This window comes from Fundulus heteroclitus, chromosome 10 (assembly GCF_011125445.2).
Source record: "Fundulus heteroclitus isolate FHET01 chromosome 10, MU-UCD_Fhet_4.1, whole genome shotgun sequence".
NCBI lineage: Eukaryota > Metazoa > Chordata > Actinopteri > Cyprinodontiformes > Fundulidae > Fundulus > Fundulus heteroclitus.
The window spans coordinates 13290869-13316189 of NC_046370.1; the positions used below are offsets into that span (position 1 = coordinate 13290869).

Genomic DNA, 25321 nt, shown 5'->3' on the forward strand with positions numbered 1-25321 from the left:
GACTATTTTTCATGAGAAAATATACAAAAGGCAGCATATTTAGCAAACGATTAGCTGTCACTGAGGAGGTCTCCATGGTGTGAGTGTCAAGGGTCCTAAGTGTATAAATCCAGCAGTAAACTATACTTTTCGTTCAGACAGTGAAGGTTTTCTCTCTCCAAATTCACCATGACAACAGCAATGTTTGTGGTGTTTAAAAGAGCATCTGAGTTGGTCACAGATGGACGTTTTCTGATAGGAGTACAGCGGCATGCCGATGTGTATCCATGGTAAGGTTATAAAACCAAAGGGAACTTGCAGAAACGGCAGGAACATCCAGACCGGGCCTTGTCACCATAATTTATGTGAAGCCTTGAGCAAACTCCATTAGAGTGGGGGTGTGTGTGTGTGTGTGTGTGTGTGTGTGTGTGTGTGTGTGTGTGTGTGTGTGTGTGTGTGTGTGTGTGTGTGTGTGTGTGTGTGTTTAAGTGTGGGTGAAACCAAAGCAGACAGACGCTCTGTTCAGCTGCAATAACCTGCTGTAATTTACCTTCTTAAAATAGCTCTGGTCCAGAGATGATAGCTTGTACAGCTGAAATGTTCCTTTTTACTAAAAAAAAAATATTTTATCTGTTGACAAATGTCTTCATTCTCAGTTAAACTAATCAGCATAATATTCAATATTTAATTCAGAAATCCAAGCTTATTACAGAGACAGAAACTGTACAGAGCTGTTACTGAATACATTTGCATGGACTAGATAGTTTTTCACATTGTAAAAAAAATGTTTTGTATGTACATGATCCATGTTCATTTTGAAACAGTTTTAGAGGAAAATGGTCCTTTATGTGACCTTCAGCAGTAAAACGTTTTAGTATCAACATATAAAATTGACAGCAAATTTGAAGCACACAGTGGCACACTAAAGATGAGCATTTGTAATAAAATTAAATATTTGTGTGAAAGGTTACATACCTCGATAAAGGATATTAACAAACACACTATTGTCTATTGTTTTGCCAAACAGGGGAGGGACAATTTTGAATAATGTATTTTTCCAAACAAGGGCTGAATTGATCCCATTAATTGGTTTTCCAGAAATTAAGTATTAATTTTTACATAACTGGAAATAACCCTATGCTTTCAGAAAAAAATTTTTGCAACAGTATCAAAAATAGCATTGAGTATTTCTCTTAGTATCAGTATCAAGTAAAAAATTCTTGTATCATGACTTCCATCCATCCATCCATCCATCCATCCATCCGTTTTCTAACACGTCTATCCCTTGTGGGGTTGCAAGGGGTGCTGGTGCACCCCATTGACAGCTCCAGCTGTCAATGGGCGAGAGGCGAGAGGCAGGGTACACCTTGGACAGGTCGCCAGTCTATCGCAGGGCAACGCAGAGACAAACAGGACATGACAAACTTAATCAACCTTAAAGTTAGCTGATTATTTCATTCCAAGTCCATTTTTAGGTAGCTTTTCATGTTTAAAAATGTGACTATAAATAATGTGAATCTAATCACAGAAGCACTGAATCTACAAAGTTTGGCAATCACAACATTTGTTTCCCTGCTGAAATCTTTTGCAATGACTGAATATCTTTTTGACCAGACTGAAAGCTGACACCAAAACCATACACTACAGATAATGTTGTAACTACAAAGATTTATACTGTAAATTGGGATACAAAAGCCCGTTTTTCCATTGAAAGCCCCAGGCTTTGGTTTCTAAACTAAAGCCTGGGGCTTTTAAGTTTGATGGGTTCCCATTTGCTAGAGGCCATATATGTAAAAGCCCAATGACGTATAGGGAAATTATGAAGATAGAGCAGCAGCTGGTGGCAAGAAGACAGCATATAGGTCAAACAGACAAAGGCAGACTGCAAAGCTGTTTCTGTATTCTGGCACTCATCCGGACTCCAAAGAAACAGGATGGAGAACACACGACTGGATCTACTGATGGCATTACACGTCCTTTTTACACTGGTCCTACCCGATTCTGCACTGCCTGGCTCCACTGTATTCTACTCCTGCTGGTATAAATAAATAAAAATAAAGCACAGCTTATTTCTGCCTGTGCAGGGTCCGCAGTGGTGTTGGGGGTGTAACAGAAGTGGAGAGGGGAGACAAGACTGTGCTCTGTCTGCTCCAAAGTTTTCCTCATGTAGTTAAAATTTAGAGCTTTATGAGTATAGTTTTGTCTCAGCCATGGTGAGAATGACGAGGAGGGTTTTTGAGTACAATACGCCAGACTTTTGACTGCAGCAAAATTGTTTCTACAGGTTACAGGACATACATGCTGCTCTTATTCAGCTCCTCCTCCGCTTTTTCAACTCTGCCACAAAAGGAATGGAAAGCAGAGAGCATATTTTTCTGTGCACACACACAAACGGTGGTTCAATCAGCTGCCTGTACACTCTTTAGAGATAAAACATTCAGTACGTGTAAAACACTTTTTTTTCCTCCTTCAGGTGCAGTTCATGGTTTGTAAATGGCAAAATGGTTCACAGTCCACCAATTTAGGTTTACCCGAAAAGTCAGTCTCAGTGAAATGTGTTTTCTGAGTACAAGGAAAATAAAAAGGCTCCGTTTGATCATTAGTAAATGTGTCAGTTATATACAGAGCTGCGGCGAAAAGGTTTATAAATAACTTAACATGTCGAAAACATGCAGCCGAGATTTATATATTTGATATCTGGTACTTGTAGATATTCTCCACAAACTTAGCAAACGCTTTATATTCACTTTGAGCCACAAAGGTGCTTAGATTCAGGTACTTACAGATTCACTTCTATTCAGAAAACCCCTATTATTATCTACAGCTGTCACTTTTCATATTAAATAATACTGCATATTCTTCAGAGATGGTATCAAGGCGTTGGCTGTTTGTACCTGTAATACTTTATCAGCTGGTTCTGCTGTTCTTTTTACATCTCTCTTTGCAGGTGAAGAAGCAGACTGAGGCTGTTAAATTGCTGTCTCCCTTTTCTCTCCTCTTTCTTTGTCACCTTTTCTCCATTTTAGGCATTCTGTCTAATCTGTTTCTCTCTTTTTTTTTCCTCTTGTACCTTCCTGTTTCAGTGTCCGTTTAACATGAAATAGTCCCAGCTGTCATGGTTCAGTTTTGGCTTGGCTGTCTTCCCCTGTTGTTTTTTTTTCAGCACCTCCTCCTCTCACATAGCTCAGCCTCCACTCCCTCAGCAATCAGTCACACCTGTTAGGCACTAATCAGTCAGTACTCACTCCACCTGCCAGCCTCTCTACATAAACCTCTCTCAGTCTTCTCTTCCCCGCCGGCTTGTCTTCAGTCTCTACTAACACCACGCCTGTATAAATCAAGCGGAGCACTACGGTGAAAGCCGCAAGGCTCCACTTGTGAAAGTAAAATTTGTTGGGCTCATTTTTGGCATTACGACATCAATTCGTATTGCCACACCACCAGATGGGACACACACAAAAAAAAAAAAAAGGAAAAAAAATTGCCTCATGACTGTGATGAACTAAATGCACAAATGAAGTTTGGAATGTGGAATGTCTTGTCTAAACACATCCTAAAACTACTATTTGTGTTATGTATTAAAAGCTTTACCTCTAATTAGCTCCAGATTATATTATTAATTATTTTAAATAAAAGCACAGTAAAAGAAAAATTATTGTCTATAAAAGAGGGTTTTCCTCAGCTTATTCTGAAATCTTACATTTCAGTAAAAGTTATTGTTGCATAACAGTTTTAGAGGATACTGTTTAATTTATTCGACTTGTGATATGTGTTAAGACAACAGATACATGTATAACAAAACCCAATTACATGTGCCCCAAAGCCTCATCCGTTTTCTCCGTTAAACTAGACAGAAATACTACATTCACAATCAGGAGCAACTTCCACTAGTAAAATGAAGGCATTGTTCATCCATGTGTAGCATCAGCTTCATGCCTCCCGCTCCATTTTTTTTCTGCTCTCCACTGTGTCATTAGTGCTGCTACTCCTGGTGGTAGTTAATGGGCTGCCACCTCCTCTCAGCTCCCTCCTGGCAATGCCTCTGTTATTATGGCTCCACAGTTGCTAACCCAGTAACTAGTCAAGTTGATGAATTGCTCCTTAATTGTCTTATTCTATGTACAGCGTTTAATCTTTGATGCGGGTGCAGATCCCCACTGAGACGTTGTCTGGTTTTAGCCTAACTCACATTCATAACAGGAAGTTTACACAAAGACACAAAATCCAAACAAACACCAAAAGCCTGTAAAGTTTAAACAGACATGAATGCAGAGCCCTGCGAATGTATTCACTGACTCTGACTTTTTCACGTTTTTGCCATATTGCAACCTTATTCTTCATTGCGTTTAGTTGGGATTTTATGTGACTGATAAACACTAAGCAGTGCAGTATTGTGAAGAGGAAAGGAATTGAGACATGGTGCACAAAGAATTTCATAAAGAAAATCTAAAAGGCCTGGTATGCATTTGCATTCAAACTCCTATGTTAACCCTTAAATACAATTAAGACAAACCAATTAGCTTCAAAGGTCAGCCTATTAGTAAATAAGAGTCCCCATATGTTTAATTTAATCTCAGCATAAAACGTCAACATTTGTGAACAGCATCATGCCGGCCAAGGAAAACGGCGGATGGAGATTCAGAACTTAGGTTAGTTTTAATGTTATATAACAATATAAAGTCTGGACATCTAACAGAGACCCGTTCAACCTACCAAGACATCGTTCCCCTAAACTGAGAGGACATGGCAAGGAAAGCACGAATCAAGGAATCAGCAGAGAAACTCATGATTAACCTGAAGGAGCCGTAGAGATCCACACAGCTAAGGTTTTTATAGAAGAGGGGCTAGAAGAAAGCCACAGTTGAACATAGATTCTGCAAAGTCCAAATTAGAGTTTTCCACAAAGTCATCGAGGAGATAAAGTACACGCTGGTCAGATGAGGCAAACCTTATTTTTTGCTAACATGGAAAACTATGTGTGGCAGAAAGTAACAGCACATCGGCATCTTAATGGTGAAACAGCGATGGCAGCACAATGCAGTGGGAATTATTTACTTCAGCAGTGAAAGGAAAGCTAGTGAAACTTAGTAGGATGATGGATGTGGCTGAAAACGGGTCAATTGAAGCAAACCTGGGGTAGGATGTTCACCTTCCAGCAGGACAATAACTATTAATAATACACAACCAGAGCTTGATCCTTAGTTTGGGTCAACTATGGGCATGATTGGCCCAGTCAAAGCCCACACCCAAATCTCGATGGAAAGCTGTGGCAAGAGTGAAAAAAAGTGTTCTAAATAGACGCTCTCCATCCAGATGGAGCTATTTTGCCTAGAAGAATGGGTAAATAGGTACAATGTCCCACAATATGACCCACAAAGACAATGAGCCAAGGAGGCTAAACAAAAGGCACGTCAGAGTTTCCAGAACTTATTTGAAAAAGATGAGACGAGCATCATTTTTCTTCCATATCATGATAATGCACTGGTTTGTGTTGGTCTCTCAAAAAAAATGTTTTTTTTGTGCCAAAATGTGAAGAAAAAAAAAATCAATGCATGTGAAAAATACCTTACAAAAATAGTTTTAGATAAGCACTTTTAGCATAACCTAAAGAGATGAAACCTTTCATTTAGTGGTTCTGGATGGACATGATCCAGCGCACGTCATTATTCTGTGTTTATCGCAGCTCAGAGGAGCCTAAACACCGAGTGAGTGATTGTCATTGTGCCACTGATATTATATTTCAACGGTCCTGGACACAGTCCAGAAGGCTGCTCAAGGCCACATCCAGACAATTTTTCATTACCAGGCTGAGAGCGGTTCAGTGTGTTGGTAGTACAACCTTGGCCACTGCCGGCCATGGTCTGACAGATGCAATTTGTTAGTTTTATGGTTTCATCGGGCTCAGATCTAATCATGTGTACGCGGCCGTGCTTCACTCAAAATTTACTTCAAATTATTTTCTCCTCGACGGCTTGATTTGGAAGCTGTGATTTGTTGCAAGTTTATCCTGGAGCAGCAGATAGGATCCTGATAATGATGAGGTACACGGTTAAAGCTGCATGGATTGTCATGTATACTTTGGACGAGTCCATTTGCCAGCAGTGAGGCAGGAAAGAAGCTGTGACAGCATTTCAGAGCTAGCCAAAACACACCACTGGTTCAGGTTTAATGACAGAAAATCATGACTTGGTTGTGCGTTTCCTGTTGAATAAAGGATTGTATAGGATTTGAAGCGCAAATGGTAATCCACTTGTATGTCATCAGATGTTGTTTAACTGTTTGTTGTTGTTTTTTTCTTCTCAGTTTTGTGTAACTGTAAATTGTGATTTTATATTATGATATCCATCGTGACACAAATCTCCTTTTGAAAAAAATACCTTACGTTTTTCGTTGCCGTACTATCTGTTTTTTTTAAACTCTTCAGAAATTGACTGGCTAGTCAAAATATTTCATAAGGTGCAAAGACTTGCTGCTATTGAACAAATCTCTCTTACGTTGTTGGACGTGGGATTCTCTGCAGCTTTTTAAGACTTGTGGTAAAATTAGGTGAAGTTTAGATTACATAATTACTCTAAACGACCATAATTCCCATATTAATTGTCTTGATTGTGACAGTGTTTTGCCTTAAAATATCATTAACAGTGTCAATTTGAACCCCCTTGCTGCACTATAAACGTTGCTCTATGTTTCCTAAACACTTTTTTTCTGTTTTGTTTGACAACATCTCAGAGATACAAAAATTAAGATGACCAGAATGTGCTTAACATGTCATGTCATCTTGTTGGAATGTAGTTTTGAGGAAAATAAATAGTTTGGTAAAACATATCACATTGTGCTTTGACAGTAGTGTTCAAAAGTGTTTCCATATTTAATATTGGATTTTCAAAAACGATGAGGTTTAAGCTTCTTTTTGGTCCCCTATTTTTGTTTGACTGAATAAAGATTTAACAAGTCAACATTTCGCCAAAGCAGAATAATTCAGTTCAGGCTTTACTTTTGAAAGTATTACAGGATTCAAGCTTTACCCCGTCTCAAGGAGTCTATGTGCCAAATACCAGAGAAATCGTCAATTTTGTGTTTTTTACAAGAAGAGTAAAAGTTTTCTTTATCTACAACTGTGTTTTCAAAAATCACTCTTCTGTGTGAAATGATTCAGTCCTGGTTTATCAACCGGAGATGCTCAAATGCAATCCACACTGCTTAAAAATAGAAAATCCTTCAGTTTATTACAAACTGATGCTGAATCAAATAACTCCCTAGGGTTCTTTACTAGGAAAGGTTAAGAGTAAATGTTTCCTTTCTGCAAGTACAAAAAAAATAGTTAAAAAAGATACATGGCGCGTCTCTCTCTCTCTCTCTCTCTCTCTCTCTCTCTCTCTCTCTCTCTCTCTCTCTCTCTCTCTCTCTCTCTCTCTCTCTCTCTATATATATATATATATATATATATATATATATATATATATATATATAAAGTGATATTTGTAAATAGTCGCTGTGGTATACAAACTTCAAGAGTATCAATGATAATATTGCAAAATTAAATATTTTGTGTTCATGAGCACATGAAAGTAATGCAAAAGTTAGCACCTCTTTAGGCCTCCTTGACCTTCCTCGAAGATTCGACTCAAGTTGGCCCCACTCTGCAGTGATTGCATCATGTGTGCTTACATAAAAGCTACCATTCTAAAACCAAGCACAGGCAGCTTTATCATTGCTCATAATCGACCCCCGCTTCACACACACTCCCCAACTCAACTCTTATGCTACATTTCTTCACATCTTAGGGAGACCAGACTTCAGCAGACTTCAACCTTACTCCCTGCGGCTAACAAACTCATCTCTGGCAGTTCTTACTTGTGCAAATGCACTTAGCACACTATAATGGATAACGAATATTAAATGATCACATAAACAGTTTTTCATTTACAATGTGCTATCAGCAAAAGGCAGGAAACAAAACATACTGTCAATCATTTCAGTAACGAGAAGTGAATTCCAGCGTTTTTGTAAGCTGTAAAGAGGTATTATGCACGGCCACTTTTCTGGTTTCAAGGTATAAGGAGGTTTTAAAAGTTATGTTTTCTCCTAGACTTTCCTCTAATACTGTTTCTACAGTTTCAAGGCATTTTAATGAGACTCCAGGCAATGCACCAGAGTTTTTCTCTGGCTCTAGTGTATCTAGCTTAGAGTAACACAGCAACACCACCTGCCCCTTTTGCTAGATATGACCTGCCAGCTGGCTAGAAGAAGGTAACAACACTTTTCCGTCACAAGAATGACAAATTCAGGTGCTTGTAAATATTACCTTCATTAGTCTATGTATGCAAAATAAATTGTCATATCCCAACACGTATTTTACAATTTTCAATATGGTTTTAGCAGCAGAACGGTTGCAGCTTTTTGATTTTATATAAAAACAGTTCTCATGTTGCAAGTTTTTGTATTTATGAACCAATACACATTTGCAGAACACCCATGGAAATGCATGCAGCAAAACAGAGAATCAGTGATTTCAAGTAAAAGTTAAAACATTTTGGCTATCTTTACATTGATAGAAGAATCAATTAAGAGACCTATTTTCTTGTACTAATACCACAAGGTGCATTTTTAAAAGTGATTTATGGATGCTGAAACCATCTGTGAGATCGCAATCGATCAAAATTATACTCTTAGTAAACCTGTAAATATTTTTCTAATAAGGTTTTGTAATATTCTACCATTCTTTCCAGACATAAAAATGAACCCCCACTCTATTATTTCCTCATCTTTATACAGCATCATTCTCATTTCAAGAATGAACAGCTGGAAAGATGCCAACGGCTAAAACTAAGTTGTTTCTGTCTCTCATCGTCCTCTTTCTCACCATCATGAATTCTTCAATCATTAGATGCAATTAATTACAGGAGAAGGCAGTGTGTGCCACCACTCATGCAGCTCTCCGGGGCAGCGGAAAATAAATATAAATGCTCAACAGGATCAGAATGTAAATGGGTGCCAGCTATATTTAGATGGATGTGTGCTTTTACTGAATGCAAAAATTGGCAATGAAACTGTTGCCAGCTGCGAGATGGTAAATTCAGGATCACAGCGTAACAGTGTGAAGTTGATAAAAAAAGGAGGTCACTCTCTCATAAGTCTCACCCACGGTGTTGATATTCTTAGAGAGCCACAAAATTGAAGTTAAAATGTCTATTAGTCATAAAAGAAGCTGTATTTCTACTGGAGGTATAAATAAAGACATGTTTCAACTGTAAGTTGAATTATAAATGACACAACTCTAGAGAATACTTATTGGAAACAAATTTGCACACAAACTCTATATTAAGAACAAGAATTTTTTTCTGATAGTTTGGCATTAAATTAGATTGTACTTAAGATTACTAAAATTATTTCTGTTTGCTGAAAACCAGTATAAGGAGATTTTTTGGAGAATTATTTCAACTTCCTTTAAATTCAGAAGTTCACATACATTTCTTCACCATTAACGTCTTGGGTATATGTTTAGGCCCTGTTCACATGACAACTATCCACTGAAAACTGAACTTTTCTGTATCTGTTAACATATTTACATGACATAATCTTTGTTTACATGGCAACAGTAGAGACATGAAAATGGTGAAATGTCCTCACCACGCCACTAGTTGGTGCCATATTCTCTGAAACTCAACATGCACAAAAGTTTTCCGCCTAAACGCTTCCACAACTAATAAACATTTGAGATTGCAGAGAATAATAGTTACCTATAGACAGCCGACACATAATTTGCTGCAAAACTGCTAAACAAGGTTAATGGACCTCCAGCTAACTAATTTCGCAACTCCACCATTTTTATTTCTCGCCACAATTTTGGTGGTCCAAGCTCAAGAATGCCGAAGCTACAAGCAGATAAGTCAAAATATTTCACTTTTGGGTGTATTAATCCACACAATTCATCACACAGTCCCCCAGCATACCACAAAAATTACTGAACGGAGGGGAAGTGGAACGTTCTGGGACCTGGAGGGGTGCATAGTGTGAAGTTTCTTATTTAAAGACACAACACCAAAACAAGAGCGGGGGGTAAAATAGGGGCTGTGGGGTTAAATTAATGAGGAATTCAGACCAAGGAATTGCAGTTCCACTTTGTATAGACCACAACTGAATAATTTATATGTGAAAAAGAATGATTTAAAAGCATATGTCTCCTATAACACTAAGTTAACCAGGTGCGGAGAAGCATAGTGAGGCTAGGAATTGGTAATTGTCTAATCTTCTTCTTTGTCTTTTCTTCCACTTATCCGGAATCAGGTCGCAGGGGCAGCAGCCTTAGTAGGGAGGCCCAGACTTCCCTTTCCCAAGCTACTTGGGCCAGCTCCTATGGGAGGACCCAAAGAGGTTCCCAGGCCAGCCAAAGACATAGTCTCTACAGCGTGTTCTGGGTTTTCCTCTGGGTCTCCTCCTGGTGGGACGTGCCCGGAACACCTCGCCAGCCACCTCAACTGGCTCCTCTTGACGTGGAGGAGCAGATACTCTACTATGAGTCCCTCCTGGATGACCGAGCTTCTCACCCTGTCTCTAAGGGAGAGCCCAGACACCCTGCGGAGAAAACTCATTTCGGCACCTGTATCTGCAATCTCGTTCTTTAGGTCACGACCCAAAGCTCATGGCCATAAATGAGAGTACGAACATAGATCGACCGGTTTATTTTCGCATTTTGACTCAGCTCGATCTCTCACTCTGTTTTTCCCTCTTTCGGGAACAAGACCCCGAGATACTTAAACTCCTCCCTTTGAGGCAAGACATCTTCCCGAGCCAGAGAAGGCACACTACCTTTTTCCGACTTCATGCCCCTAGTAGGGTCACCCAAGGCAGTCAGGTCCTAGGTAGGGGATCAGACAAAGTGCAGCCCACAGACCCTTTATGATGAATAAGATAAATGGAAACAGTGTTCCTTCACCTGGACGTGGGTCACCAGGTTCCCACTCAGGAAGATAAAACATGGGTCCCCCTTACCATGGGTTCATCACCTGTAGGAGGAGCCAAAGGGGTCGGGTGCCTTGTGTGATGGGTTGCAGCCGAGGGCAGGGACCTTGGCAATCTGATCCTAATGGTCTAAACATTTATGATTATTGGAGGGAATAATACGATGTGGTAAGAATAATCGTTGATTGCGATGAGGTTAAAATGACGTTTGCAAATCACTAAAGCTGACAGTAGTTTTGGTAAAGTTATATTTGCTCCTGCCTGACACTTCCCTCTGGTAGGAGGCTGCGGTCCATCAGGACCAAAACCTTACGCCACAAGAACAGTTTTTTCCCATCCGCTACCAGACTTATCAACAAGGCCCAGAACCGCCCGTGACACTGGACACTGCCTCGCTCCCTCCCCCATTCAGGACCTACAAGCTACACCAACGTAGCATCTCCAGACCTTCGGCTTTACATTAACGCACAGTCTACTGTGTATATAGCTCTGTATATATATCTATTTTGTCTGCACCATCAACACCAAGTCAAATTCCTTGTAAGTGCAAACCTACTTGGCAATAAACTGGATTATGGTTCTGAACTATTGCTTCAATGTGTATCCCAAAGGAGCATCAATATTTATCAATATTTGAGAATTACATCAAACGCAAATATTGTGTGCTGTTTAGCAGTACTAATGATCTGTCATGTGACAGCCTGTAACTTGTTCTTACACGCTATTTTGTGTTTGTTAAAAACACAAACTAATATATATATATATATATATATATATATATATATATATATATATATATATATATATATATATCCATCCATCCATCCATTTTCCAAACCGCTTTATCCCTCATGGGGTCGCGGGGGGTGCTGGTGCCTATCTATATCTATATATATATATATATATATATATATATATATATATATATATATATATATATATATATATATATATATATATATATATATATAGATAATAAAAGGTAAATGTGATGACTTAGCAGACTGATTGGTGTTTCGTTATATTAAACAAACACTCCAGCCTTCTTCTGTTTATCTTTAATTGCATAAAAACATTTGAACTATACTTCTTAGCTTCTAATCTGCCCCCACCATACACATAAGTTCTGATGATCAGGGAAAAATAGAAACAAGTATTTAAAGAGACCACACAAGGATTTGTTTTTCGTGGTCTAAAAAGTATTTCTTCCATTCTTGAATACTTTGTAAAGGACCAAAATGCTTCCTTTGGAGATCAAGGCATCACAGCAGTTTTTCAGTTTTTTTTAAGCAAAGGCACATGGAGCGAGACTGTAATTTCTTGCAAATTGCCCAGCAGCGAACGTAGCACTAATAATCCCACATAATGCCTTCGAGAGACAATCGGTCAGTAAACATTGACATTTCAAACTGTATTATCATTAGCCTCACGTGTGTGACTCTACTTGTTCATGAAAGCTGACTCCGAGGCTCCAACCCAGCTTGGTGCTTCCCTGGACTGAGAGGAAACCACTCTGCTGATTTCTTTGCATTATTCATACCTGATCTTACATTTGATGGCCTGTCTTCAAACAGAGTTATAACTCAGGACAGTTTGGGAAGGAGGGAAAAAGACTTGATTAGGAGAAGCAAGGACAGCTGAGGCTTCATCACCTTTACCTCCTTACTGATCTCACGCTCCCCCACCATAGCCATACCGTCTAAATTTAAGTCCTATTGCTGTCCTTTTTAAAGAAAAAAATTTGCATTCATATCAGGTCATCCTGGCTTCAAGTACTCTGGGACACTATGCATCAATTTGCCAACACTGGGGATGTGGTCCATCTCTGGTGACTTTAATCTAAGATGAGAGGCAGCATGATTAGGATATCAGATAAAAGAAAAGCTGGAGAGCGCAGGTATGCAAGTGAGGCAGCCATGTTCAATTACAGATGCAGGACTGATGTCGGTCTCTGAAAAACAGACGGATCAAACAATCCCTTCCAGGTTACACCAGCAACGCGCAGTCCCTCCCGGAGAACGCCACATTTTTCAGCCAATAAAACCGAACCTGGTCTGACGCAAGGCACTGATTTCTACTGGGAGAGGAAGTACTGGTAATTAGAAAATGGTATTTCTGGCTCGCCTGGGCCCAGGACACGTTGTGAAGGTGAATAATTGATGTCACCGAGTGAACGTTAAGACAGGATGAATCAGAGCTCGAGATCTCTAAGAGGGCACTAATCAGTGTCGCACACTGGGCTCTGGGAGGGAGCCAGCTGCACGATTCAGCTTTGAACTCTCCAGGAAAAAAACACAAAACAACAGAACATGAGCTAATGTAACACATGAATATATGTGTGAGACTAAATCGAAATACCTGAATCTAAATTATGCATGCCTAAATATCCCCTTCGTCGTCTTAGATGACTTTCACATCCATCATAAATCTGATTCTCAAAAAGGCTCAGTTAGCGTGCCTTTTTCTAAGAGTCTGGGTTTGATCTGAAGAAATTCAGATCAGACTCTTAGAAATATAAGTATAACTGCAACATCGGCACCTCAGAGTATAAATATACATAATAAAACCAAATTATGACAGCAACAGAGAGAAGCAACAGTGAAAAAGAAACACGTTTTAAGTAAATAAAAGTGTCTACAGGTTTTCAAATATACTCAAACCAAATGACGGAGATCATGTTAACTTCTGTGCTACATAGTTACAAACTTAAACTTTATGAGTGATAGTAGTTGCACCATTTTCTGGAATGCTCTTGAGGACGGAAAATATTGTCATCTATGCATTTACCAGATCTGAAGTGCTCAGAGGAAATCCACGCACTTGAAAAGACTGTTTAAACTGCTGGTGTGTGCATCTCTGGTATACTTTAAGCCTCGGCGGAGCGTATCTCTCCGCTCTGAACATGTACTCGTTTTAAACTTCAAAGCTTAAAGTTCCCGATAATAAAACCCCAACACCACCAAGTGGAACTGCACAGAAAATTCAAGAATAACCATGTCGTCTGATAGCCAGAGGGTCATTTTTGACACTTTTCTGTGGCAAAAAAGCCTCATGTGTCAACACAAACAAACGTGTGGAGTGTATTTAACACCAGAGCGCCGTGACCCAGCTGAACCACTGTCGCCGTGCATCCAGAACCCCGTGAATTATCCGAGACATAAGGAAGAATGTGTTCTGGTTTTCTATTCCGAGCAAACAGTCTGAAGTCTCTTTACTTCACAATGTGAAAGTCACAGAAAGATTCAGTTGAGTGCCCGTATATCTCCTTCCTCCCTCACTAATAGAGGCAGACTCACAGAGACTGCAGTCTACTTCCGTCTCTGCTCGTTATCCCTGATCTCCTTCGTACTGTTCATGTCCCCCGTCTCCTCTTTGCCCTGGGTATGTCAGGCTGACAGCTCGGCGGGCTCCAAGCCAGAAATGATACCGGAGCGTGTGTAGGTCAGCATCTCTCTGGGGAAGAAGGCAAACACAAAATCACAACACGTTTAACAGGAGGCCGTGCCCCAGTGACTCAGCCGGTCATGCTCTGGCTGCACTCCAGGAGTTTGCCTCTTTTTCCTCGCAATATGGACCGCTTTAGTTTAACCTAATTAGCTAAACAATTAAAATCACTGAGCTTGCATCCTGTCTCAAAAAAAAACAATCAAAAAAACTCATGGCACCGTTTGGGTCTTCAGGGTTGCTTCTTCCCTCAGTGCATTAGGCTCAAAACCAACACGACCTTAAGCTGCTCAGACAGTTGAGAACCTGGGGAATTTGAAGGCTTGGTCAATGTTCGGGAATAGATTGAGAAAGTATGAAATAAAAACTCCTGCAAAAATATTGATTTCATAAAGCTACATGCCCAATATTCTGACAACAACACCAGTTACCAGAATAAGCAAACGTTATTTCTGCATCAGTGTTTTAGGACATATTTAGGTGGTGGGCACATTGTTGCGCATAAAACAGTGTTAATTGTGGACATCGTTAAAACAATTAATTCACCTTTGTGTCCACATCATAGTTTCTTCCTGCAGTATAAAAAAAGCGATTTTTCTTTTTTTGCTAATTAGTTCATCAATTTTATCTTAAATGGCTCCCTTCGTGCCAGGTAAACAGGATGAAAACTGTTTAGATTTTGATTATTTCCACATTGGTACTGTTTATAATAATTGCTGTCTGTAGTTATAGGATACCTATGTCCAATATACAGAAAATGGTACTATGAAATGTCGAGTCTGCTTTTGAAGTTAAGAACAGAAAACAACATTCAAGGGCCAATTTATAAACACATCGGGAGCCGTCGGATCTGGACACGTTTGGAAACGTGTGCAGACCAGCAACGGAAATATTAATCGCCTAATTTGCCAATAGCAAGTAGTAAGGGGCGCCAGAGGCATATTCATTATTTATGATTGAAAGATCACTGCTAGTTAAGATTTCAAATGGCTGCACAGATTTGTTGTGTCCAAATGGCGCATACACACCAAAGGAGCCAATCTTGCACATCAACTGTTTTCAATGCATGTGTGTGAGTCGTTGAATTTCCTACATGCTGCTACAGCTACATATTTTTGCTGTTGGACACAACAAATCTGTGCAACCATTTGAAATTTTAACCCATAGTAATCTTTCAATCAAAAATAATGAATATGCCTTAAAGAAATAACATTTATAAAGCTTGATGTTTTTTTTTTTTAACATTGAGGTCTTCAAAACAATGTTTTGTGTGTTTCTGCTGGTTGTTTATACATCATCTTTGCCAAGTTTTAAATATAAGTAATATCGAAGCATGTAGCTGGTGAAGATTCTCAGTCATCCAGGTCATGATCATTCCAAAAAAAAGTTAAAAAACAAAACAACTGGACTTTTTTCCGAAGTTTGAAGACATTTCGCTTTCCATCCAGTCTCACGACTCCCCATTGCAAAGGGGTGGACCAGTTTCGGTTTAATTTGCATGTTAACTAAGCCATAACAACACCTTTTTGGGCAATAATATAAAGCTTGGAACTCCAGACTACTCCAGACATTTGAATTGGGAAAGCCTTTCTTCTTCTTCAAACTTCAGAGAAAAGTCCAGTTGTTTTGGTTTTTAACAATTTTTTGGATTGAAGCACGTATTACATTTATTTAGCTATGTGTACGTGTTTATGATTATTTTTAATAGGGAAACAATAATGGGGTTTATTAACATCAACTTTGTTCATCTGTCCACAAAATGGATTTGAATTTGCAGGGGAAAAAAATATTTTTGCCATACAATTATGAAATTAGTGAAAGCTCATTTTGTGTAGTACATAAGAGGCCACAATATGTATTTGTAAACATCCGTATCTTTTGCAGTAACTTTGCATTAGGATCAAATAGATCAGAAAACTGAATAGAAGCTATTCACTCTCATGACAATGGAGAAACTGTACAGCATCTGCAGAATATCAAAGTCATGGCAGAGAGGTTATATACAAATTTTAACATAACAGTATTAGTGCTGTGAATTTTATCTGGAAGCTGAAGGCTGGTGGGATTCTTTACATTTTCTGCCCACTTCCAACTGTGCATCAGTCAATCCTTTCCTGCTGTGTCTGTTGCTCCCAGCAACAGCTAAAAATGTGGGGCTGCGTTTTTAAAGGAAAGCTTCTCGACTTCCTCCAACAGCTGGTGCAGTTTTGAATTCAAGCAGAGTTTTCTTTGAACATCAGGAAACTGAATTTGGCTTTTTTCGGCCAAGAATTAATTTGCTCTTAGTGTGATTGTAATTCTAGCGACTGGCCTGAGCAGGGAACAAACTTTTCTTCTGAGCAGTCAATCCAAAGATTTGTCTGCCTTACAGGGATAGCCAATGCAATATTTCTGTAATCACTGTAACATTCAGTCTGATCTTCTTATCCCTCCTTTCTGTTGCACACCAACACTTCTGTTTCCTTTTTAGTGAGGAAGTCTGATGTTCTGAACCGTTATTCCTACCCGAGCCTTGCTCAGGCAGCACCTTTCTCCTCTTACCAGGCGGCAAAGATAGCAAGATAAGCATGAAGGGAGCACACACAGGAGAAAATGTTTATTACGTTTCGTTTCCGTGTATCACAGCCTCCCCCAAAATATCCAGTCACGACTACTTTTGCTGGTTTGTCGGGCTACCTCAGCCATGTTAGTGTTTGAATGCTTTAGGTTTTCACACATTGGCATAGAGTTGTGTCATCATGCGTAACAGTTACTTACGTCAGTGAATCTCATTTACGGTAATCAATCTACTTAACACAAGGTGTTGCCATAGAGAAAGCAACACTGCTGAAGAGGAGGCGTAGCAGCAAAACAAGAAACTAGTTACATGTAACAGTGTTACCTAACCTGATAAAATTAAATAACATTTATTTGAGTTACTGAGGAAAAAATGAAATTATAGTTATAATATTCCTGAAAATATGTTTGCTTGCATTTACACACATACACACAAAACCCACCCCACCGGCACAGAAAAGCGGGTATGTAAAGTATATATATATATATATATATATATATATATATATATATATATATATATATATATATATATATATATATATATATATATATATATATATATATATATATATATATATATAATATCCATCCATCCATCCATTTTCTAACACACCTATCCCTTGTGGGGCCGGAAGGGGTGCTGGTGCCTATCTCCAGCTGTCAATGGGTGAGAGGCGGGGTTCACCCTGGACAGGTCCCCAGTTTATTATCACAGGGCAACACAGAGACAAACAGGACAGGACAAACAACCATTCACACACACACTCACACCTAAGGACAATTTAGAGAGGCCAGTTAACCTAACAGTCATGTTTTTGGACTGTGGGAGGAAGCCGGAGTACCCGGAGAGAACCCACGCATGCACAGGGAGAACATGCAAACTCCATGCAGAAATTGCCAAAAGTATTTGGTAACTGGTCTTAATCATTGAATTCAAGTGTTCTAATCGCCGCCATGGCCTCAGTTGTATTGCATTGTTATTGAACTGATAAATTATCAGAAAGCCTAATAAAAGTGCTGAAACGATTTCAACATCTGAAAATGGTTACCAGGCACAATCACATCTGTCACTGTTCAGACAAATGCAGGCAAAGTATTTCAAAAATGGAGTAACTTGTCATTGCACCCAGTTGTATTACCAAAGTAACACACCCCACACTGGCAGCAAGTAAATGTCAAAAAACTAAACTCGTTAAGAGTTCAAACACATTTAAATGTGTTTTCTATGTATTTGATATGTATTCTAATTTAAAATAATAAAAGCAATACTTCTGCTATTTCTGGATATTCCAGTATATCTTAATTATTTATTACTGGGTCTTAAGTAGGGTCTTAGTGGATTTAAAAATATATAAAACTCCTTTCAACGTCAAAAACCGGTTTGTGTGAATTTGCAACAACCATCGCCATTCTAAATTAGTTCACAGAGAGCCCTGCTGATTGGTAAAAGGATTAAGAAGAATTAAAAGAATCTATAAATTACATTTTTTTTTTAAAAACTATGACAGCATTAGCAGACTTTCAGTCGTTTTAAGTCTAAATAAACCACAGTGAAGGAATGCGTTCAACGCTCCAACCGAACAGTGGGATTAGCTTCAGATTTTGCCGCTCTATCAGAGGGCCCCGGCTCTTTTGTAAGCGACAGATCAAAGAAATCAGAAGCAGAGCATCAGCAATGACTCAGATTAAAACCTCACTCGCTTTTGCTTTTCCTCTCCAGGCGGCGACAACTTTATTCCAACGTGTGCCAGAAAGAGAAAGGCCCCTGCAGTCATCAGAGTGCAAATATCAAACCAGCATCAAAGTGAAATGTGAAAACGGCTCATTCTGAGTTACCAGAATAAAATAAAAAATACTAAAAAAAAAAAAAAAACAGAGTGGGATATCCACTTCTGAAAGCTTAAATCTAACCGGGAGTCTCAAGTGCTGCTCTCATTGGGGTTTTTTGCACTAACTTGACATGCTCAAAAGAGGAAGAGAAAAAAAATGTCTCAGATCAGCCGTGAGATTTCCACTAAAAGCCTGTGTCACCAGCAGAGAGAAGAGCCGTCCTGATCCATCCCACCCACACCCCCCGCAAGCCGATTCTGTGACAAATACAAATTAATTTCACAAGAGTGAATAATCAGTTCGCTTTCCCATTTGCATTTCAAGTAACTGCAGCAGGTCCCTTGGGAACATTGAGAATGTATGATTATTAATAACGCTCTCGAGAGGGAATATGTAAAGAGTTTGGTGGAGATGAATGTACGTCTTACGAGGGAGTTTTGATGAGGAAGGTCTCTGATAACAGTGTCCTACATACTGCTAAATCAAAGTGGGAGCACCCCCCCCCCCTTTCCACTCAAATGTCGACTTAAGTTAGCTGACCATCAGGCGGATACTTTCTTTTCCCAACATGACGACCGCTGCTGCACGGTTCAGACGCTCCCGCTCTGTCCTGTCACCCCCACCCCCTCCTCTAATTCCTACTTTCTGGCTCTTCTCTTCCCCTCCTATCTTTATTGGGGTGTTCCTCTGGGGGCTATGCAAAGAAGCCGGATAATCTTGGCGCATGCAGACAGCAAGAATATTCTGCAGAGGGCGAAGGGCTGGATCACTAAGGCGACGACCCAAAAAAAAAGAAGAAAAAAAAAAAAAAGGAAATCAGCAAGTGCCTTGTGTTTTCCTAAGCAGAAATGAACAGAAGCAAGTATGAGCTGATGAATGGATGGATGAGGCGTACCTGGCTCCTGGTCCTGGACAGGTTGGTGTCCCCTTCTGGCCGAGATTCTACATGGCAGTGGTGTGTTTGTGTCTGCACAGTAGTGTGTGATGGAGGAAAGAGAGCGGAGTAAGTGCACGGTGCAGTGTAGAGGATTGGAGGCAGGGTATTCAGTGTGTGCTAAGACAGTGCCTATGCATCTCCCCTCCCTCTCTCTCTGAGAGTATAATCCTTTCCACAGTCTACGGGGACGAGCTGAAAATGAACCGGCTCTATCTCTCCCTCCACTTCCCTCTCGTTCAGTATCTCCACTCTGCACATGAGCCCCGAGCAGAATTAGCCTCCCCAAACCTCCACCTTGAAGAAGATAGAAGCCAGAGTAGCGGAGAGCGTTCCTCCCTTTAACGACAGCTTCCACGGCCACAGTATTCCCTCCTCTTCCACTCCGGCGTTAATGACACCATTATGTGCATTTGTGTCGCAGTGACTCCGAGTATTCACACCATCCTTCCAGCTCTACCATTTTGCAAGTTTCCTCTGTATATGTGAACTCTGAGGATGTGATAACACCGTTCTGTAATTTCAGCGCTGACACAATTCTTTTAGTCGGGCTTGTTTGCCCAGTGACTTCATCTACATTCGAAGTTTTGTGCTCTCCTTTCTCGCAAATCCTTCCAATTCACTATGCAAATGTTCGGAGTGACTCAGACAATCCTTCATCCCATCTGGAAACGTCTGGCAGCATATCTGAGGAGGCTGTGTGCTGCATGTGCAAAGAGAGAAAGAGCTGCTTACAGTTGCCAACCTTATGTAATAATCGTATTTGACATTTTATACGTCGCTGCGTTAAGACTTTACAGTGCATCTTATTTAAGAAGCAAATTAAGAGGTGAAAGGTAATCTCTTTGATCATAGTGGGGTGTATGCATGAATCTGTAACTTGAACACCAGGCTTGCATTCAATTTTATTTTTTATTTTTTGGATGAGGAACACCAAACACCATTTATGAGTTGCCATGTAGGCCCTTCTTGATATGCATATTCCCATCCATCCAATGATCAATTTAGAGATTAGGTTGCAGGGTAACCAATCCCAGAGCAAAATCCAGATCTCTTCCTCTCCAGAGACACACTCCAGCTCATTCTGACGGATTTCAAGGAGTTTCAAGACCACAAGTAGGAATATATTTACCTCCTCTAGTAAGTTTTAGATGTGCCCCAAGGATCTTCTCTTCCACTGGTGCCAGGAAAGCGTCCAAAGGCAATCTGATCAGATGCAGAAAACTACCTCAATTTACTCCTTTATAAATAATAACAAGTCTTACTGGTCACCAGTTGACATGCCGATTTAGCCAGTCACCTCATTCATGGTTTTATAGAAATGAATAGAAAAGGAATATCCTGTATTGTTGAGCAGTGAGAAAAATTACAGAAAAATGCAGAAATGTTGCTTAAAAGAACATACCCAGATGCCAAGAAATGTTCAACCAAGCAGATGTGGTGCTTAGAATATTGAACAGAGACATGGGACATAACTTTAAGGAATGGATCAATCAGCAGTTCTGACCTTTTGTATGGTGGACAGTCTCAGAGCAACAATCTGTTTTTTGTAAACCAATCCATCTAGCAGTAGAGTAAACATTATTTTACTCTTTAAGACGCGACATGTTGGTCATGTCGGCCACTAGTGATGGCGCGCTCCGTCCCAGCGGCTCAGGCTAACCCTCCATCTGATCTATGTAATTTGTGCCTTCTATGTATGATGACAAATAAAGCACTTTCTTTCTTTCTTATTCATCCAATATACAGTTCAGCTGCTCTAGTAGCCTTATTCTTCTCACAGTAAAGCTGATGTTTTGCAGAAAACTTCAAAAACAACCAAATTATCAAACTGTTATAAGGTATCAGTCAGGAGAAGAAAGCAAAACAATCAAACATGTTTTTATTTGGGGGGAAAAACGCCAACAAATTCATTCTTCTGATGCTTTCAAGATTACCAAAGAATGTCTAAAAACACAGCTGTGTTTTCATCAAGTTACCCTTGGTCTAGAAGTTATTGCCAAACAGAGCTGGAAAAAGCTTTTTCTATCAACGTTTTTACCAGAATATTGTATCTCAAGGTTTTTTTACTATATAAAATCACAACAGGCCATGAGGGATGGGAGCCATCCATCCATTTTCCAAACCGCTTTATCTCTCATGGGGTCGCGGGGGTTGCTGGTGCCTATCTACAGCGTTCACTGGGCAAGAGGCGGGGTTCACCCTGGACAGGTCGCCAGTCTGTTGCAGGGCAACACAGAGAGACAAACAGGACAAACAACCATTCACGCACACCTAAGGACAATTTGGAGAGGCCAATTAACCTAACAGTCATGTTTTTGGTCTGTGGGAGGAAGCCAGAGTACCCAGAGAGAACCCACGCATGCACAGGGAGAACATGCAAACTCCATGCAGAAAGACCCAGGGGTGTACTCAAACCCAGGACCTTCTTGCTGCAAGGCAACAGCGCTACCCACTGCGCCACTGTGCAGCCCTTCAGCTATATCAAATATTTGATGTATCAGGCTTTGCTTAACGTGCAATGTCTTAAAGGTGCATAGCCACGTTATTTGACTTATTATTTATACGTCAGTAGCTCACTCTTATTATCTTATTATTATGTCCTGCTTGTTTGTTGTTGTTTTTTTGAGGGGGTGTTTTATGCTTTGTCTTTGCTTAATTTGTTAGTAAATAAAGCCTTTGACATTTATTTACGATTTTAACAGAAGTACGTACTGTGCATGTGCAGCAGGGGTTAAAGCAAGGAAGTGGTTAATGGCTATTAGCATCTCCAAGCGAAACAATGAAGAATGTTCCAAGATCTACTGGAGAAAAAAAATAAATAAAATTATTCAAAGAGGGAAAAAAAGGGTCAGGCTTGGCCTGGCATTATTTAATTTTGATTTATTAATTAAGCAAACCGGCATTATGGCGCCAAGTCTGTTTTTAGCTGTTAATCACGCCTGGCATGGGGGCTATATTTATCCACAAAAAGGACCATCAAAACATTATCAGGATGGAGTCTGGGTGTATATAACCTTATCTTTCATGATCAAAGGTTTTTTGTTTGTTGGTCTTTTTAACTGTGGCTGTATAACTTTAAATAACAATGTGGCTACCCAGTATAAATTTACATCCGAACGCTTGCGCATCTGCATTTGATTTGAGAGAAGCCTGGTTTTTCATAGCCTTTTGAAACACATCACCCACTCCCGTACCCTGACCACATGGAAATATCCCACTTTACCAGGTGTGATGAGGATGCATGGCGACAGTTTAAAAAATGTAAATGGACAAACAAACATTACCAAGCTTTCAAGACCAGATGTTGTATTGACTTGTGTTTAACAGCAAACAGCTCCACATCAAAAAGTTGTGTTGGGAGACAGATGGGCGTTTTAAGGGGAACCTAACCTAGACAAATTAAATTTCAGCTTGAAGCTCTTAAAATACCTCAGATTTTACAAAAGCTATAGTTTGGCTGACAAACTGAAAAGAATAATGAACTGTATTACTGTATTATTGTATTACTGTTTTTGTCAAAGGAAGAGTGATTTGGTCATAAATAATTTGCTCAATCAGGTCAAATTGCTTACATTAGGATCTATGCATTTTTTGTTGAATTCATTTGAAACATTAGGGACTGCTGTTACCCTAATACTGTTTAACAAAATTCCCATTACCTTGTACAGGATTCATTTGAAAATTTCTGCTCTTGTTTGTCTTAAAAAACTCTCAGCTGCTATGATTTACTTTGTTTTAGCAGATGTTCTTAGTTTCCAATCTTATCTTTAAACTGTTTTGCGACTCATAATGCTATAAACATTGCTAATTTAAAAAAAAAAAGAGTATTTTCCTGATTTGTTGAGTGATCCATATGTGCGTCATTATTGCGAGGTGAACTGTTTTTAATAACTTTGAATGTTTTGTATGTTTAAATGAACAATTGGTTAAAAAATATATTATTTTAGATTAAACCAAAGGACAGTTGTAAAGTTTGCCGAGCAGTCGAAAGGAGAGTTGGAGTCCAAGTCAGTGTTTGCAGCTGCTGGATTTCAAATATTGCTGTATACATGTGCATCTAAAAATAATGTGAATATTTGAAAATGTTCTGCGTTATAATAAACAGGCGCAAATCACAAACAAATCCCAGAATGCAGTGGAACAGCCAGAATGTAGCGATAACAGCTGCCGGGAGGTCTCTGTTGCAGGGGTGTCAAACACTACGGTGCGACTATGATTGACAATAATGCACAGGCGTGATACACACTGCAGCTAGGGCTTTCACAGCCTGGCTGCACCTGTGGGAGGCCAAGGCTGTATGTCGCAATGAACCAATCACTCTGCCAATGTAACAAACTGAGGAAACCTTAAAAAGTTATCTAACTGATGCCAACCTTTAGCTAGTCCTTGAGATTCCCAAATGACAAGGTTCCCAAACTAATGAATTTGTGGCTGAGAAAAGATGGCAGGTATGTCGCCTGCGCTTTTATCAGAGCTACAGTGAGTCTGTTGGGATGAATATTTATTAATTTACTGTTCAAGTGCAATATTTGAACCTATTTCAATTTATATTGAGAGTTGTTCAGCCATTTTCAAGATCAGAAATTAGATCTTTTCAATGAAAATAAGTAAAAATATCAATTTAAAGGAAGAATAAGAAATAAATATCAGTTGTAATATTTAAAGGTTTACTACCTTTTTGTTAAATAACTGGCATGTTGTTTGTCCAGGGTACTAAAATCTTTAGGTAAGTTAAGTCTAAAGGTCTGCAGAAAACATTAACATCTTGATAAACCTGGTAATTTTAAGGCTCACTTTTCAATAGATCAATCAGATCGACTCAGTTTAATGTTGGGTATTTCGTCTCTCCATCATTTTCCATTTTTCCTTTGTCAGATCCAGCATCACATGAACTGTATAGTCATATTCAATAAAATAGAATGTTATTGAAAAGTTGAATAGTAACCAAGTCATCGACTCCATTCGGTGTGGAGGAACAGTGATGCTCCAGCATCCTCTTGGATGACTCGGTTCCTCAGCAGATCTCTAAGGTAGATCCCAGCCTGACAACAAAGAATCAGTTCAGATGTTTGTGTGCAGGATTTCTTTCTTTCTTTGATTCGGATGTATTCTTGGGCTTGTTTTCATTCTTAAAGAAAGTCCCTCTTTATATTCATCTGTCTAGCAGACTTCTAATGGTTTTATGCCAATTTCGACTTGTATTTCAAGCCATTGATGCTGCCTTTGTTTTTTGTTTTTTTGTTGTTGTTTTTTTTTTTAACCAAACAGTAATTCAGCCTTAAATAAATGAAAGAAGAGAAGAGAAGAGAAAGGAAGTCCCTGATATCTATTAGTGTTGAAAGGTTATAAAAAAAAAAATTCTAAGGCTTTTGGGCCAGTGTTCACAATTGGAGAAAGATGAAACAGATGTTGCTCCCAGGAGTGAAAGGTTAGTGTTCATGAATCTCCAATCAGAAAAAGATTGGGCAACAATGGTATCAAGGAGAGAGCTCAAAGGCCCAGACCAATGCTGACTTCAAAAACATAAAACTTCATCTCACCTTGCCCAAAACATTAATTATCCAACACTTCTGGCAAAAATATCCTGTGGCCTGAATAGATTAAAGTTGA

At 39.4% G+C, this 25321-nt stretch overlaps 1 protein-coding gene across 11 annotated transcripts in view; it reads right to left on the reverse strand.

Annotated features, from left to right (window-relative positions):
• Positions 1-25321, reverse strand: part of zgc:114120 (uncharacterized protein LOC619267 homolog) — a 142675-nt gene that overhangs the window by 93702 nt on the left and 23652 nt on the right. Inside the window, exons 1-2 of one of the 11 annotated variants that reach the window (XM_036142056.1) lie at positions 19670-20033; positions 14238-14394 (exon numbers count right to left, since the gene is read on the reverse strand). The exons of 9 other annotated variants lie outside the window; for them this stretch is intronic. The gene's annotated coding sequence lies outside the window, so the exon portion shown is untranslated. Of the gene's footprint in view, positions 1-14237; positions 14395-19669; positions 20034-25321 lie in introns of those variants that run through there. One more of the 11 variants, XM_036142054.1, reaches the window with a different exon arrangement.